This window comes from Schistocerca cancellata, chromosome 3, assembly GCF_023864275.1.
Source record: "Schistocerca cancellata isolate TAMUIC-IGC-003103 chromosome 3, iqSchCanc2.1, whole genome shotgun sequence".
Lineage (NCBI taxonomy): Eukaryota > Metazoa > Arthropoda > Insecta > Orthoptera > Acrididae > Schistocerca > Schistocerca cancellata.
This window is the reverse complement of record NC_064628.1, coordinates 256,143,785-256,162,392: the sequence shown is the minus strand read 5'-3', so window position 1 is coordinate 256,162,392 and position 18,608 is coordinate 256,143,785. Positions and strand designations below refer to the sequence as shown.

The window sequence follows — 18,608 nt, the reverse complement described above, 5'->3', positions numbered from 1 at the left end:
TCTGGGCACCTTCAAGTTGTCTGTCTACCGTTCCACTCTCGAATGGCACGCGGGAAAAACAAGCACTTAAATTTTTCTGTGCGAGCCCTCATTTCTCTTATTTTATCGTGGTGATCATTTCTCCCTATGTAGGTGAGTGCAAACAATGTTTTCGCAATCGGAGGAGGAAACTGGTGATTGAAATTTCATGAGAAGATCCCGTCGCAACGAAAAACGCCTTTGTTTTAATGATTGCCACTCCAGTTCACATATCATGTCTGTGACATTATCTCCCCTATTTCGCGTTAATACAAAACGAGCTGCCCTTCTTTGTACTTTTTCGATGTCATCCGTCAGTCCCACCTGAAGCGGATCCCACTCCGCACAGCAATACTCCAGAGTAGGGCGGACAAGCACGGTGTAAGCAGTCTCTTTAATAGACCTGCATCATACTTTCCTCGGCGCCAGTTTTAGGTAGCGTCATTTTGTTATGCACGGTACACTTCAACCACGGCACACGAACAGTTTACAAACTTGAAGGTGTCGGAAATGCTTCCAGCCCCGACGCAAAAGCGTGCTCTTTTGGACGTCCCCCACACCCTCCACTGCTAGTGCTCCCTCCACCTGCCGTTTTTAAGTAGTTACTTCACGTTGAAGTCCAACATCGGCGGTGCTCACAGTGTGACTGGTCTGGGTTTAACTACGCCATAAGAATAATTATTAATTACTCAACGACAACTTTTGTGTCGTGCAATTATTTCAATGCATTTAGTCATTTTTTGGTCATAAAATTAATAATTTTCAAATGCAATTATGTAGTTATTCCATCTCTCTTCCTCAAGGGATTTTAAGTGAAAATGTGGTGTCACCGCCAGACACCACACTTGCTAGGTGGTAGCCTTTAAATCGGCCGCGGTCCGCTCGTATACGACGGACCCGCGTGTCGCCACTGTCAGTGATTGCCGACCGAGCGCCGCCACACGGCAGGTCTAGTGAGACTTACTAACACTCGCCCCAGTTGTACAGCCGACTTAGCCAGAGATGGAACACTGACAACTACGCTCTCATTTGCCGAGACGATAGTTAGCATAGCCTTCAGCTACGTCATTTGCTACGACCTAGCAAGGCGCCATAGCATTTGATATTGAGATTATAACATGTACCGTCAAGAACGATGTACACCAATTGTGGATTAAAGTTAAGTATTATATCAACTACGTACTTTATTTGCTACTATTAATTCCCTTAACTGTTCCAGACCTCACGCCAGTCAGCGTGTAATTTAACGCGTGCATTTCGGCCTCCTCTAGCAACACAGTGTTGGCTCTTCTGCCAACACTTCAGAAAAAAAACAGAAAAGATCCGTATGATGGACAAGAGATCACAACTCAGAAGATCCAGCAGAAAATAAATGTATATTTAAGTGCAGTTAATAAGCGAAAAGTATCTTCTCGATGGGCACAAAACAGCTTTCAGCCTTTTACAAGGCGGCGACCGCTAATCACCCGATTATTGGACAGAGGCGTTTTGCATTCCCGTCGTGTTCTCCTGTGAAAATGTTAAAATACTGCTACGTCAGATACTGAGTGCATTGCAAAGGCTGCAAAAATATTAACGGACTCTTCAGTCACTTCGTAGAAAAAAATTATATTTTTAGCTAACGAAACGACATAATTATTTTAACTGCAGATGCTAATTATAACAGTTCACTGCGGCTTACTGCTGCTTTCGTTAGTTCTCTAGCAAAAGGCACATCGCCTGCATTGTAACTTAATCGGAGAATAACAAAGTAAGTGCAACGTAGTTTTACACATAAGATAGCTTCCATTCCACGTTTTCTGCGCGGAAAGTAAGATCAGAACATTTTTTTTCCCCTCGTACTGACATCGGCGATTAGATTGTTGGTTCGCCTCACTAGCGCCGCAACTGTGTGACCCTCACCATCCACTACACCAGTCTGCCTGTCTCACTCTCGTCTGGAACCTGTGCTTTCAGCGATCTCTGTCGCTGGTGCCTCTTAAGGTCTGGGGAAGTCCGTCTGTGTGTAACTTATACGTAGTTTCCGATCGATGAGAAGAGAACAGTTGCGTGACTTCGTCGTGGTCGGAGCACGACGATGCCGAGGAACTAATGTTATACAAGTCCGCAATTGTCATCAGTGAAGAGAGCGGTCTTCAGCTGAACATTTTTCTTTTCGTATTTCTTACACTGAAATCAGATGGCGCATCCAAGAGGCATTGAAAATCAGGCCGTGCATAATTTTAGTGACTGATAAGACCGAAATCGTGTGCTAAATCAGTGCACATCTGCACAAAGACATACCGCAGTCAGCACACACAACTTACTATACACACAAATATTATCGTAAGGGCATCAGTCAGTAAATGCATGTACAATGGTAGCATTTCTAGTTTGAGACTTGCTAGAAGAAATTACTTATAAACATCTTAGATTCTCGGTGATATTAGCTAGCATGCTATTTGGGAATGCTGCGGAAAAGGAATGGGCGCGTTAGTGGGATGCAAATTTGTATATATTTCGTAAAGCAACACGTAGGAATAACAAGCTACAAAACCAAGTTTTTATGTTCAAACTCCAGCCAAAGACAGTGGACAATGTCTTAATGCAAAATCTGCCAAAGTGACGATTTTAAATTAATAACGACTGTCACATCCAAAACTAAGGGTGCCGAGTTATGTGTAGAAATGTCGCAAAATGCTAAATCAAATTCAGAAGAATACAGGAAAAACATCCCATTACATTCCGCCTTACATGGAACGAATGCCTTATCCTCATTTGCGACTCGATCTCATTAATGTTTTCATGAATACAGCTCGATTCCCCTTTAGTTACCAACAGGTCTGTACTAATTCGGCGGTGCTTCAATTCGTTGCCTCCTGTATCAGTTATGGTGATTCAAGTTTCACAGTGCTGGGTTCAGAGCTCATCAGAAAGCAGCGCACACTTCCTGATCGTGACAGCTTAGTTGGCGCTGACAAGCCATTAAGGGAATTACTAACGAGTCACCGGCCACTAAGCAAACTTAAAATGACGTAGCACTAGATTTGGCGTGGGTGGGCGGATACGACGTCGAAGGACATAGCTTCAGATAGCATTATGGCGCTATATTCAAGCAGAAATCTAAGCTACTGTCCAAAAGACAAGAACAATCAAAATATGTTAGGATATTTCCATAATATGTTGTTAGCAGTGTTAAACCAGTGAAGGTCAATCAGGAGGCATACAAGTGTCCCAAATAAGTCGGAAAATTATATGTAAACAGAAAGTGGAGGGGGATGGAGAAAGGAAAGGATTAGTGATGTTCGCTGCATCAGAACATTACGCGGAATCAGTGGCGACGAGTGAAAACGTTTACCTGACCGAGGTTTGAATCAGGCATATTCTGCTTAGTGGGCAAGCGCACTAACCACTGCGCCATCCAGGACACACTGTTATCGCAACTGCGCGGACCACCACAGATTCATATAACTGAGAGAAGTTATGAAAACGAAGATATACGTAGAAACAAAAAGTAACAATACCTAAGAAGCTCTTCCGCAATAAAAATGTAGTTGATAACGAATATGGTTATCCCAAGCTGCTGCCATACATAAGCAGCAAGTACGTGGCGTACTTTCTACCTGTGTTCAACCAACCTGCGGATTCTTAGTCCCTGGAGAACAAAAGTCAACCCCTGAGAAGTATTAAGATACAATTTTTAGAAGGTAATCTCTGTTGTCACTATTTCGTTAGAGTAATATTTATTAGAGTATTACCTTCCGCCATGTGATAGCCACTGTTGAATAAACGCCCCCTGCAGACCGTGGTAGTGTGGCCCTATACGAGTGTGAAACTTTGACAATGGGAAAAGACGGCTGCAGCCCCTGGCGATGTGATGCTACAAAAGGCTGCTGAAGATCAGTTGGAGATTGAGTTACCGATGGACAGGTGCTGACAAAGAATACAGTAAACATGATCTCTCCGAGCAAGAAGACAGAAATTCGTAAGACATTTTAAGACAGTAACATCATGGGAACAATAGCATTAGGAGCTGCCTGGGGAAGCAATAGAGGGCGAACAGGGATGTCGCACGCAGCAGATGAGTGATGTAGAACACTACCTTTCACGCCGCGCGGTCTAACGCACTGATTTCCGGGCGGCAAGACGTGCCGGTCCCCGGCACGAATCCGCTCGGCGGATTTGTGTCGAGGTCCAATGTGCCGGCCAGCCTGAATGGTTTTTAAGACGTTTTTTCCATCTGCCTCGATGAATGTGGGCTGGTTCCCCTTATTCCGCCTCAGTTACAATGTGTCGGCGAATGCTGCGCAAACACTTTTTCCACGTACGCGTACACCATAGTTATTCTACCTCGCAAACACTGGGGTTACACTCGCCTGGTGCGAGACGTTCCCGGGGGAAGGGGGCGTCCACTGGGGGCCCAACCGCACAGTAACCCTGCGTTTTGAGGGACGGCGGTGGGTGAGTGGACTGCTGTAGCCTGTTGTAGGGTTGTGTACCACTTAGGGACACGGCGGGGACGAAGCCGCTCCGTCGTTTCTAGGTCCTCAGATCCATAAAATACAGTACTACCTATGACAAAATGAAGAGGAAGGCTGACAAAAGAGTGAAAAGAGTATTGCTACGAATCACCCTAATCACAATAAAGAAGAGGAAAACAAAGAAGGAGACCTTTACACGCACTCACTATCCATTTACCTGGTCACCTGTCACGCCCACTTCTGTGCAATTTTCATTACAGTCATTTATGTTTTCCACTCCAGTCTATTCATTGATCCATTTGTTTGTTTCCCTGTCTCTCTTACTAAATCCAAACTTGCATCTCTCCACTGCTTGTTGAGCAACCCCCGGCGGCTCTGAATGGTTTTCACTTTCACAGCTCATGAGTCAACTCACATTCACTTGACAAAACTGGTAGTAGACACTGATTGTGAACCTCATTTTTAAGACAAATAGGGTTGCCAGATATTCCGTTTTTCCTGATTTATCCGTCTTTTTCATCTAACTTTGGTACCCATTTGTTTCTTTCCCCGGGGTCCCTAATAACCATTTTTTTTTACGTTCTTGTTCATGCAAATTACTTTCCTGAATTTCAGAAGAACTTTCAACGTTTGGGAACCATTAAGTGATTGTTTACGTGAGTATATGATTTTCATGGTGGTTACAGATGAGTTGGTAACATAACTTGTCACCTCTTGAGAGTAAATGTATACTGGCTAGCGTCAAACACAGCCTGTGCGCTTGGAACAGGCGTTTTTGGCTTTGTATGTACTGTTTGAGACTTATCGGTACAATTTTTTGATAGAATTCGTGACTACGACGTATTGTTTTGAACTGCTCAAACTGTGTTATAAAAGATTTTATTTAATCATATTTCTTGCTACACATAAGTTTCACATATGAACGTAGACGTCACTATAATGCACTTTCAGAAAATCTTGAAACGCACATTCAAACACATATGTAGCGCAACCTTTTTGGTTACACATCTGTAATTTGTAAATTATTGTATACCCAGGGGCAACTAACAGGAAACCAATGTATAATCTGTACTGACGAAAGCATGAAAAAACTGCTTGATGACGAATTGCAAAAAATTCGAAACCGTTAACGGTACTTCTTGAATAAAGTAAGCAAAACCAATTTGTGGCTGGTTGCTGTACACCATCAACAATTTATTTTATAGAATGAAACTGAATTCAAAGACTTTGAAAATGCCGTGGAAATTCTTAGCCTGAGAGATCATGTTTGTATTGATAGCTTGTATAAAGAGCTCTCTGAACTGAAGACTAACTTTAAACTGAACAAGGACGGTAGTCTTTTATCGAAGCGGTTACGTTTCTTTTCAGCTGTACCAGAACAGTTCCAAATGTTAATAAGGTAGCGCGACTCTTGTTCCGCATATTAGGATTTAATGCTTTTGTGGGAAGATAGTTCTCGTTAATGCGTAACGAATGGAATGTGACAAGAAGCAGACGTAGTACAGAACTGATCGGGGCAGAGCAAACTATGGCGAATTTTAATCATTCATGTAAAGAATGTTTTGGTTATGTAAAACAAGATCTTACATTATTGAAATATACGAAAAATCTACAAAATATCAGTAAAAGACGAATCTGTCTAAATGTTTTTCGTATTTGTAAATAAATCTCATTATTATAATATGTGGAAACATTTAGTAAGTACACATTTTTACCTCTCAAACAACTACAAAATTATAAAATACTTCGATTTTTCTCCTTCTCAAAAAATCTGGAAACCTTACAAACAAATTCGAAGCTTCGCCTTGAAAATTTTAAATAATTCATCAAAAGCGCCATATATCCTCTTTAGTTTTCGGTTTATTTCCGTTCACTATGAATTTGTTGGTAGCAGTCAGTTTTAATTATTAATGAATTCTACGACAGTTTTAAAAAAATTGGAAAATCACCACTTTTAAGACCGTTTTTAGTTAGTAAAATTTAAATGTCGTGTGACTAGGACCTCCCGTCGGGTATACCGTTTGCCGGGTGCAATTCTTTCGATCTGACGCCACTTCGGCGACTTGGGCGTCGATGGGGATGATGTGATGATTAGGACAACACAACACGCAGTCCCAGAGCGGAGAAAATCTCCTACCCAGCCGGGAATCGAACCCGGCCCCTTAGGATTGACATTCTGTCGCGCCGACCACTCAGCTACCGGGGGCGGACTTTAAATTAATGAAGAAATATTTTCTAGAGTTCTAGTCAAAGCAAGTTGCTTTGATTCTGTCAAGGGAACACATTGAAAACAAAGAAATGGTTCAAATGGTTCTGAGCACTATGGTACTAAACATCTGAGGTCATCAGTCCCCTAGAACTTAGAACTACTTAAACCTAACTAACCTAAGGACATCACACACACACATCCCTGCCCGAGGCAGGATTCGAAGCTGCGACCGTAGCGGTCGCGCGGTTCCAGAGTGAAGTGCCTAGAAACGCTCGGCCACACCGGCCGGCCAAAGAAATGGCAACAATTTGGTGCAAGCTTGGTGTTGAGTATATGCCATTCTCAGAATAAAACTGAATACTATTTACTCATTTCTCTAAACACGTGAAATTGGTAGTGTCTTAGTGATGAAAAAAGCGCGAACCAGAAGAGAATTAAGCGCGACTTGCGATGTATATTAGTTTATACCAAACCGAATATAAACATGATTGTTGGAAAAAAAGGCAGTATCAATGGCATCATCGAGTCAATCGACGAAAAATCATACGGCCTTTGTTTGTTTGGGAACTAATTATTTCTTATTTTTCATTAGTTTAAAAGTTAACGCGTTTATTTTTGTATTAAAACGATTAATTAGGAGATAAGCTTTGTTGTCGGTATTCTCTTACACCTGTTCTCGTTCGGGGGTAATTGTCTCAGAAAAGTGAATCACTGATCTTACCGGATGATGCAAGAGCTCCATTCGCCGTAGAATCGATCCAGTTCACGAGAATGAGTCGTATAGGGTTATTCACAGTCGTCGGTAGCGCCAGATAGACTGCAGTTTCTCACCCAAAGAATCGCAGACATGCTCTACAGTACCCAAATCCGGAGTCCTCTGTGGCTAGCATACGCTGCGGATATTTTCACTAGCGTCAAATTCATCGACCATAGCAGCTCGTTGCGGGTAGGCATTGTGTTTCGTCCATGAATATGAAGACTTGATCTGTCGCCCCTCTGAAAACCTCTGGCCGTCGACAGTGTTAAGTACTGGGGATCGAACCAGGGATCATCCGCATGGCAGTCAGCTGTGCTGATTATTTAGCTGCGGAGGAACTAACTTCATCCAACATTATTGCTCCCTACATCAGAACTGCACTTGCTCTCTCCACGACGTAATCAATATCACTTTTCCACCACACGAATGCGCGAAGAAAATAATTGTGAAAACTGAAAACATGACAAAGTCAAACGACAGTGTTACAGAGGAATTGGTCTGAGCATGTTAAAATTTTTTTTTGAAGCTTTAAGAAATTATGTAGCTGTAACTGTGTCTCAGTGATCCTGAATATACACTCCTGGAAATTGAAATAAGAACACCGTGAATTCATTGTCCCAGGAAGGGGAAACTTTATTGACACATTCCTGGGGTCAGATACATCACATGATCACACTGATAGAACCACAGGCACATAGCCACAGGCAACAGAGCATGCACAATGTCGGCACTAGTACAGTGTATATCCACCTTTCGCAGCAATGCAGGCTGCTATTCTCCCATGGAGACGATCGTAGAGATGCTGGATGTAGTCCTGTGGAACGGCTTGCCATGCCATTTCCACCTGGCGCCTCTCAGTTGGACCAGAGTTCGTGCTGGACGTGCAGACCGCGTGAGACGACGCTTCATCCAGTCCCAAACATGCTCAATGGGGGACAGATCCGGAGATCTTGCTGGCCAGGGTAGTTGACTTACACCTTCTAGAGCACGTTGGGTGGCACGGGATACATGCGGACGTGCATTGTCCTGTTGGAACAGCAAGTTCCCTTGCCGGTCTAGGAATGGTAGAACGATGGGTTCGATGACGGTTTGGATGTACCGTGCACTATTCAGTGTCCCCTCGACGATCACCAGTGGTGTACGGCCAGTGTAGGAGATCGCTCCCCACACCATGATGCCGGGTGTTGGCCCTGTGTGCCTCGGTCGTATGCAGTCCTGATTGTGGCGCTCACCTGCACGGCGCCAAACACGCATACGACCATCATTGGCACCAAGGCAGAAGCGACTCTCATCGCTGAAGACGACACGTCTCCATTCGTCCCTCCATTCACGCCTGTCGCGACACCACTGGAGGCGGGCTGCACGATGTTGGGGCGTGAGCGGAAGACGGCCTAACGGTGTGCGGGACCGTAGCCCAGCTTCATGGAGACGGTTGCGAATGGTCCTCGCCGATACCCCAGGAGCAACAGTGTCCCTAATTTGCTGGGAAGTGGCGGTGTGGTCCCCTACGGCACTGCGTAGGATCCTACGGTCTTGGCGTGCATCCGTGCGTCGCTGCGGTCCGGTCCCAGGTCGACGGGCACGTGCACCTTCCGCCGACCACTGGCGACAACATCGATGTACTGTGGAGACCTCACGCCCCACGTGTTGAGCAATTCGGCGGTACGTCCACCCGGCCTCCCGCATGGCCACTATACGCCCTCGCTCAAAGTCCGTCAACTGCACATACGGTTCACGTCCACGCTGTCGCAGCATGCTACCAGTGTTAAAGACTGCGATGGAGCTCCGTATGCCACGGCAAACTGGCTGACACTGACGGCGGCGGTGCACAAATGCTGCGCAGCTAGCGCCATTCGACGGCCAACACCGCGGTTCCTGGTGTGTCCGCTGTGCCGTGCGTGTGATCATTGCTTGTACAGCCCTCTCGCAGTGTCAGGAGCAAGTATGGTGGGTCTGACACACCGGTGTCAATGTGTTCTTTTTTCCATTTCCAGGAGTGTAAATAATATTGCAATCAATAAAACTTTTGGCGGTACGTAACTGCGTAGACGAGTTCCTGGCACCAACTGGACCCTGGTGTTAGTGCCTTTATCAGGGTGGTGTTTTCATTACTTGGCGAGTACAGTGTTCAGATCGAGGTGTGAGAGAAAAGTAATGGGTCTGATTTTTTATCTGCCAATTTTTTTTTCAAACAACAAAGTTTTCCCCTTCCGCAGACAAAGTCTTAGTTTCCAGTCTTGGTAGCAGTGCTAGAAGTCTTCAACTGGTGAGGTCTGTCAATCACATTCTTCTGAATGTTCTCCAGAGTCCCAAAATGACGTCCTTTAAGATGTTTTTTTTTTTAATTTCTGGAAAAGAACAATGTCACAAAGACTAAAACCATGGGAATTTATGGGCTGTTGAACAACAGGAGTTCGTTATGAGGTCAAACATTCCGTGATGGAACTGGCAGTCTGACATGGGGCGTTGTCGTGATGCAGCATCCACTTGCCTGCATTGTCCAGTCTCAATCGATTCACCCCTTTCCTGAGCCTTTCAAGGACATCTTTGTAAAACACTTGGTTGTAAGTTTAGCCTGGAGGAACAAATTCTTATATATGAAGACAGTAACTGTTCTTGAAAGAGCAGATACTGTTGATGACCGTGCAGCTTTTCCCTGAAATAAATGATGACTAACTGAAACCCTCAGCTGCCGACAGATGATGTTGATATACCTCGATGTGGACAGCTGTTACTGTCTTCATATATATAGTTAAAAGGCTACACAGCCATTGACCTTCGTCTGTGCGAATGCGCACAGGTTGCCCAAACTCTTACGGGAATCGCCCGGGAATATTGCTCATCAGTGTGGGATCCGTACCAGGTCGGGTTGACGGAGGAGATAGAGAAGATCCAAAGAAGAGCGGCGCGTTTCGTCACAGGGTTATTTGGTAACCTTGATAGCGTTACGGAGATGTTTAACAAACTCAAGTGGCAGACTCTGCAAGAGAGGCGCTCTGCATTGCGGTGTAGCTTGCTCGCCAGGTTTCGAGAGGGTGCGTTTCTGGATGAGGTATCGAATATATTGCTTCCCCCTACTTATACCTCCCGAGGAGATCACGAATGTAAAATTAGAGAGATTAGAGCGCGCACAGAGGCTTTCAGACAGTCGTTCTTCCCGCGAACCATACGCGAGTGGAACAGGAAAGGGAGGTAATGACAGTGGCACGTAAAGTGCCCTCCGCCACACACCGTTGGGTGGCTTGCGGAGTATAAATGTAGATGTAGATGTAGAAAGTAATGAGTGGATGGGCAAATGTCTATAAGGTACTTTACATGTGTAGAATTGTGGACAGTTAGGAATGTGAGTCTCACGGGAAGCGTGCAAGGGATAAGTCCCTACAGTCGCGCTATTCATCTGTGACCTCGGTGGCTCAGATGGATAGAGCGTCTGCCATGTAAGCAGGAGATCCCGGGTTCGGGTCCCGGTCGGGGCACACATTTTCAGCTGTCCACATCGAGGTATATCAACAACACCTGTCGGCAGCTGAGGGTTTCAGTTAGTCATTTAGAACAATCATTTAGAACAAATTCTTTATGTAAGACACCCCCTACAGTCAAAAAAGCAAATCAGTGTTGTTTTGATTTTCATCTGCTCATTCGAGCTTTTTCTCTGTAGAGGAGATGTCTCAGTGTACCATTCCTCACTGTGCCGCTTTGTCATAGGACCGTACTCAAAAACCCAGGAGTCATCAGCAACTGAACCATTCGTGGTCATCGGCAATCCTGTCAACCCAGACGTTTCTTCGATTGTCCTTCTGCTCAGTTGTGGATTTTTCCTCACTATTTTGGCGCCAACCTCTGGAAATATTCCGTCAAAATTTAATATACGCTGAAAGTGTGTAACGCTGTTAAACGTCAGTCTGATATCTCAAGATCACGTCCATGTTCGAAGTTTCCTCGGTTTTCGAAGATAAGCGAGGTTCACCTACACCGTGTCCTCGGCCTTCCAAAAATGGTTTGTGCCAGCAAGAAACCACTGCTCTTGATAACGAATGTTCCCCGTATATCTGTTTCAGCTTTTCAAAGATCACACTCGCAGATTTCCCCGATTTTAGCACGAAACTTGATGCAGCTGTCTGTGGAAGGAATTGGCTGTACTGCGTTTTATTCTCAATTACAATAGGTCCGTTAGCTGTGAAGCAATGCAGCTGCTGATTAGTGCCAATTTAGCAATGTAAATATCACTATTTCAAGGTGCGCCTTATTCTACAAAAAATATTGTATAGGACAGGGCTTTGATTTGTAACCGTGGGGTAGCTGAGCCGCTGCTACCATCCATTCGCCGAAGTGGGGTTGATTTGGAGGAGCAGGCCAAACTGCGAGGTCATCGGTCTCCTCGGATTCGGGTAGGATGGGGAAGGAAATCGGCCGTGCCCTTTCAAAGAAACCATCCCGGCGTTTGCCTGAAGCGATTGAGGGAAATCACGGGAAACCTAGATCAGGATGGCCGGACGCGGAATTGAACAGTCGTCCTTTGAATGCGAGTCCAGTGTGCTAACCACTGCGCCACCTCGCTCGCGAAGTTTAAGTGTTTTTTGGTGAGTACATTTCATTCGGCCTGTTACTGTCACTGTTAAGCGAGAGAATGAAGCTAGCCGTGCAGGCCCAGTCGTCACAAAAACTGCCGCCCTCCATCGACTTTCTGAAGGACGACTAACTGGTAGTGGTAGCATGCGGCTCTAATTCAGTCAGAGGTACCCTTTTCCCCTCCCTGTGCACGTCAAATTTCAACGCTGAAAGTTGCTCCCGTCTCCGAGATTCGATCTCGATAACTCAGACCTAAGCGCCATCGCCGCACAGCACCTGGTGGCCTCGCCCGCGAAGGCGCGCAGGCACGAGATACAAATTACGATGACGAAACAATGGCGGCCAATGCACAGGTGTCACTGCCGTGTCGAAAGTTCGGCGTCAAGCGAGAGGCAAAGGGCACAATGATGACCTCGGCTATTTCGGGACGCCAACGAAGCGATCACTGGCCAAGCACCGTGCATTTGTGCTCATTGCCACACAACAGCGAAGGCCAACTCGCCTCTCACTGGCAGCGGAAGAGTGACGCAGCCGCCGTTGCGTCATGCGTCGGCGGGCAGCTGACCAGTTCCTCGTGCTCAAGGGGGACCACGTGCTACTGTCAGAACACAATGACCTACGTCGCATAGTATTTCAATGCTTAACTTGCTTCTCATCGTGAAGTTGAAAGTTGGAGGTTCACAAGTGTATGCACAATTTGAAAGTAATACTCGTATCTTTGTTGTGAGCTGATACGTGATTAATGATTAAAGACATTTTGAAAAAAGTTTTTGCTAATCAAACTGTCCAAGGGAAAGAAAGGTCTGAGTAAAATTTTGTCACTGTGTGAATCGTCAATATTCAGAGTACAGTATATTAAAAGTTTTTGATTCCTTTCATTTTTACACTACTTAACGGTTGTTGATTAAACTTCTCCTGACCATTTAATTCCTATAAAAAAGAGAAAGTGGAGTAGTTAAATCAGTAGTGACCATGCATTGCACTCTGCATGGATCGCAGTATTTCTTTTGAATTATTTTAGCACGTTGCTGGATGCAGAATATTCATGCAGCTGGAGCTGCAAGACGAGGTAAGTTTTCTGTTGCGTACACGAGCATTACAGGACAGTTGTTAGGGGAAGTTAGAGAACTATTAAAAATCGCAGTCATTATACAAGAGAACTGATTTTTCATGATTTACAGGAATAGTAGTAAATTCTCTTTTGTGTTCTCTATCAGAATACTGACATGTCCTATTGTAGGAAGTTCCAGAAAATGTTTGAATACTGGCATGTCGGATAAGGGTTTTCATAGTACAAGTTGTACGGCTCCATACCAGATCTTATGATAACGATAATAAAGTTTCACTAAGTAGCCTAGCAGTTTTTAGAGAACGAGTACAGATAACGATAATATTGCCAGAGACAGAGCTTTACACATTTCCGTAGGTCTGTTGCCATAATAATTATTAGTGATGATAAAACTTTCTCCAGGCTAATATAATAATAATTTTTGATAAAGTTTTCAAAATGATTACCAGAACAGCAATGCAGCCTTGCAGGTGTGTCTATTCTTTGTATCAGGCTTGACCATGCACAGTACCTTGCTGGTTGCGCAGGTGTGCCAAGAAATGTAGGGGTACACTTCACAAATCCACGTACGCTTTCTTCTTTTGGAGCAATTAATTTGACTTCTGTAAATGATTTGCATATGTGAAATAATACCTGTGGCTCGAATTCCACATTAAACAGAAGGCCTTCCTATAAATGTCTGGATGGATTGTTTTGCTACTACAGGGAAGCAAGGGAGTATAACTTTCAATAGACCCCGGTCTAGTAGGCACTACAGCGTAACTTTCTCACCTAACTGTGTACTGGAGGGGACTCTAAACGGAAACGTTGGCTGTAGTGAGCAACTGAGCTTTCGAGGAACGGCATGCGACCCTTCCTCATACCCTCAGTTCTGTCCAACAGCTCCTACATTTGAATCTGCACGCATTACCTTCTGAAACCTTACGTGGCGCGTGTCTTACCAAGAAGTCTCAGTCAGTCCGAGCACTGCACGCTAAAGACAAGGTCCCAGGTTCAAGTCCCGCCCCAGCACTCAATTTCAATCTGCCAGCACTTTCTATTAACATCGCACAGCACTTTGTAAAGTGAGAGATTCATTCTGATAGCGTGTGGCGCTTGGCATTCGCCGATTGATGTTTCTTTCACGTACACCATCGCGTTACAGACTGATCGGCGTGAAACTTCCTTGACAAAGCGTCCACCCAACATTGTCGCACAGAGGGACAGAGGGCGCGAGATGCATTTGCACATGAAAAGCACGAAGTTCAAAGTCCACATAATTACTTTTGATTTCCAACTGCTTCACTGTCGATGTAATTTCATTGTCACCACGGTACTGACGTGCACTAAAGAACCACGTTTACAAAATGTGGCTCTCGATGTCACACACGCTTTAAGACTACGACAAAATGTGCCAGGCACTACACTCCCCCCCCCCCCCCCCCTCCCCGCGCCTCATTAAAACGACCCATTAGTTTCACACAGAACAGTGATGAAGTTTAATGTCGCGCACTCAGATTTTTAACACGTGTTGCTGCGTACTCCCTCGTTTCTTTTCACAAGTCCTTCCATTACTGAGAACTGAGCGCTATTTTTGTAATGTGGGCTTAGCAGGAGAATTTAAATACACACTTGTCAAAAATTTTCTCGCGTCATTGTCAACTTATAAAAAGTTGCGCTGTTGAACCGGTACTGTGATCTAGTTTACACCACAGTTTAAATATGTGTCACATGCTAAGCTGATTTTGTGTATATTCTGTGACGAGCCACAATGGCTTTATGACGAGGGTGAGTCAAATGAAAACCTTAAATTTGTAATAACAAATCGAAATTTCGCCCCATTATCCCGTAAGTTGGTAAGTGTGCTACAGACAGTGTGCAGAATGGCCTGTGGGTGGCAGTATAGTGTAGATGCACACATACCGTCGCAGTATCAGTATAAAGATGGCCGCCCCACCTGCGACTTGCACCAGGAAAGAACAGCGTTCTGTTATTCGGTTTTTGCGTAGTGAAGGTGTGAAACCGATTGAAATTCATCGACGAATGAAAGTTCAGTATGGTGATGCATGTCTGTCACAGCACCAAGTCTACGAATGGAGTAGGAAGTTCGCAAATGGTGTGACTTCAGTGGAAGATGCTCCTCGTCCAGGTCAGACACGAGTTGTGACTCAACAGAACATTGCAGCAGTTTAAGCAGTTGAAGCCATAGTGAAGGAAAACCACCGAGTGACACTGAATGACATTGCAGCATGTTTACAGATCAGTCATGGGTCAGCACACCACATTGTGCATGATGTGCTCCAGTTTCGCAAAGTGTCTGCAAGATGGGTGCCACGGCAGCTGATTCTTGAAATGAGAGAACGACGCGTTGATGCTTATGAAGAACTTCTTCGGCGCTTTGAACGAGAAAGTGATTGCTTCCTTGCAAAAATCGTTACTGGGGACGAAACCTGCGTTCACTTCCAACAACCGGAAACGAAGAGAGCGAGCAAGGAATGGCGCCATTCCTCATCACCAAAACCAAAGAAGTTTCGAACAGAACCATCAGCAGGGAAGGTTATGCTGACTCTTTTGGGACGAAAAAGGCGTCATTTTGGAGCATTACATGCCTAGAGGGACCACTGTCACCAGTGCATCATACACAGATCCCCTAAAAAATCATCTGCGGCCTGCAATCAAATCAAAGCGACGTGGATTGCTGTCAGCTTGTGTCCTTTTGCAACATGACAACGCAAGGCCCCACACTGCCCATACAACAGTTGCAACAATCACAGACCTGAATTTTGCGTGGTTTTCTCTTCCACCATACTCACCAGACCTTGCCCCAAGTGATTTCCATATGTTTGGACCACTCAAAGACGCAATGGGAGTAAAGAAGTTCCGTTCTGATGAAGAGATACACCACGCGGTGCATGAGCGGTTGCGCAGACTACCAAAAGAATTTTTTCTAAAGGAATTTATGCACTTTGTAAGCGCTGGAAGACTTTCATTGAGCGTGGGGGAGATTATGTTGAAAAGTGATACAGCTTTGTACCCCTTCGGCACAATAAATAGTATTTTAAAAAATATTTAAGGTTTTCATTTGTCTGGGCCTCATATTAATACATATTATGGAACAGATCTGAATGTAGTCGTTGCTGTCCGAAACCTGTAGTTTAAGCACCAAAAGTTTTGTGATAATTTACAGAAATATATTTACAGACGGCAAGTTCCAAGTGGAACTTGAGAAACTTCAAATTCAAATTGCTCTGAGCACTATGGGACTTAACATCTGAGGTAATCAGTCCCCTTAGAACTTAGAACTGTTTAAACCTAACCTATATTAATTGTACACAGCCACGGTCTCACCATGTCAGTTTTAGACAAAATAGCATGAGGCAAGAACTGCCACTGCCTCTCGAAGTTCCTTTTTGTCGGCACCTTGAAGAAATTTCCATAAAACCTAAGGACATCACACACATCCAAGCCCGAGGCAGGATTCGAGCCTGCGAAGCGACTAGAACCGCTCGGCCACACCGGCCGGCACTTGAAAAATTGTAAGAAGAAAGGAAGATTAGGGTTCAATGTTCCGTCGACGACAAGGTCATCAAAGACGGAGCACAAGCTTTTTTCTTTCTTTCTTTCTTTCAGGGACGGGGATAGAAATCGGCAGTGCCTTTTTGGAGCAACTTAGAGAAACCACGAAAAACCTAAATCAGGAGGGTCGGTAGCTGATTTGATAACGCACGCTTGTGCGATGTCAACCAGCTCGAATCCTGGTGGTGGAATACTTTCGCTACCAGTACTTGGCCGGCAAGGAGGCGAGAGGTGGTGGCGTGAAGTTCCTGGTCAACAGTTTCCGCGCCAACGTCCTGGACTAAAATCAAAAGTCCCTCCGCAGTCTCTCATGAAGTGAGGACATGTGACACTGTTAAAGGTGATCCGTCCGTCGGATGGGAACGTTAACCTCTGAGGTCCCCTTGGCGCTCTTTCAGAGGAGTAGGTTCTATGCCGGCACTGGGTTAAACTCTCCTTTCACCCGTAACACAAACCCAACACTACAGTTGTACAAGCAATCACAAGACGCAGACACGCACCCGACACTTCATAACAGGACGGAGGAACGACAAATCAGATCCACTAGAACCTTGCCTAGGAACAGCGGTGGAGGACTTTTACACCCTACGCTCATCCCCTGAGTATGGAGCTATTTTGAGTGTGTAACGGTGCCATCTATTTCGAGGTCATTAGAGGTGCAATACGGCGGAAACAGTTAATACTCTCCTGCAAAGGCAAGCTTAACGGTCATCTGTGTCAAGCTTACAATTCAAAAATTTATGGAAATTTCTTCAAGGTGCCGACAAAAAGGAACTTCGAGACGCAGTGGGAGTTCTTGCCTCATGCTATTTTGTCTAAAACTGACATGGTGAGACAGTGGCTGTGTACAATTAATATAGGTTAATTTTTACAAAGAATAAGACAGCAACCAGCCACTATTAACACCGCTATTTATTTAGGTAAATAGCGCCGTTACCGGTTTCGAACTGGCAAGTTCATCATCAGACTGCTATTCACATAATTTCCAACATACACTTACGTGTACCGGCGCTATTTACCTAAATAAATAGCAGTATTAATAGTGGCTGGTTGCTGTCTTCTTCTTTGTAAGAATTAACCTACATTAGTTCTTGCCTCAGTTTCAAACAAGGTACGAGGTAGGCGCACTATGACTGCTTTGCACAAAGCCTTGCGTGTCAATTAAGCGACGAATCACGCAACCTTAGTGGTCTTTCCTGTAGTTCTAGCCGGAACGAAAGCGCGTTACGTCACGCGCTGAAAGATAAGATTCCAGCAAAAACATTATTCATGACCAGCTCTCGATTCTGCAACGCTCTCTGCGTTCTTCATTCCAGGGCACTTCTAACAACAGTGGTTATCATTGTCTCCATCAGATTTATGTAATTCTTTGGATATGATGGACGACGGAAAGCAAGAAGCCACATAATGAACCAATTTAAAATGAACATGTTCTCTGAACGGCAAACAAAATCGCTGGGAACTAACATGGCAAATAATGACAGAGTTAACAAATGGTTCAAATGCCTCTGAGCACTATGGGACTTAACATCTGAGGTCATCAGTCCCCTAGAACTTAGAACTACTTAAACCTAACTAACCTAAGGACATCGCACACATCCATGCCCGAGGCAGGATTCGAACCTGTGGCGTCTAGAACCGCTCGGCCACCCGGCCCGGTGATAGAGTTAACAGAGCTCCAAACAACACTAACAATACCAGACGGAAATTTGCGAAGGATTGTATTTAGGTGTAAGCTTTTTTCCTTCCTTATAGCAGTAGCTTCAAAACTATGCCGTGAACGAGTACAGTGATAGGTCTGTTAGTGCTTAGCTGCCAGTGAAAGCTATTAGCAGTGAGTGATGCGTATATGTTTTAAACATACGTCTCTGATGTTAAAAGATAACAGAAGAGTACGAATAGGTCCTGCTCGTTGAGGACTGCGATCCACTGAAAGTCAGGAGGCGGCCTTTGTCCAGCAGTGATGAAATA

General features: G+C 44.8%; 1 protein-coding gene and 1 non-coding gene across 5 annotated transcripts in view; one reads left to right on the top strand and one right to left on the bottom strand.

Annotated features, from left to right (window-relative positions):
* Positions 1-18,608, bottom strand: part of LOC126174904 (bestrophin-2-like) — a 481,716-nt gene that overhangs the window by 382,966 nt on the left and 80,142 nt on the right. The gene's annotated exons all lie outside the window — the stretch shown is intronic.
* Trnat-ugu (transfer RNA threonine (anticodon UGU)) lies at positions 10,847-10,920 on the top strand. Its single transcript has one exon. It is a non-coding gene; the product is annotated as a tRNA-Thr (tRNA).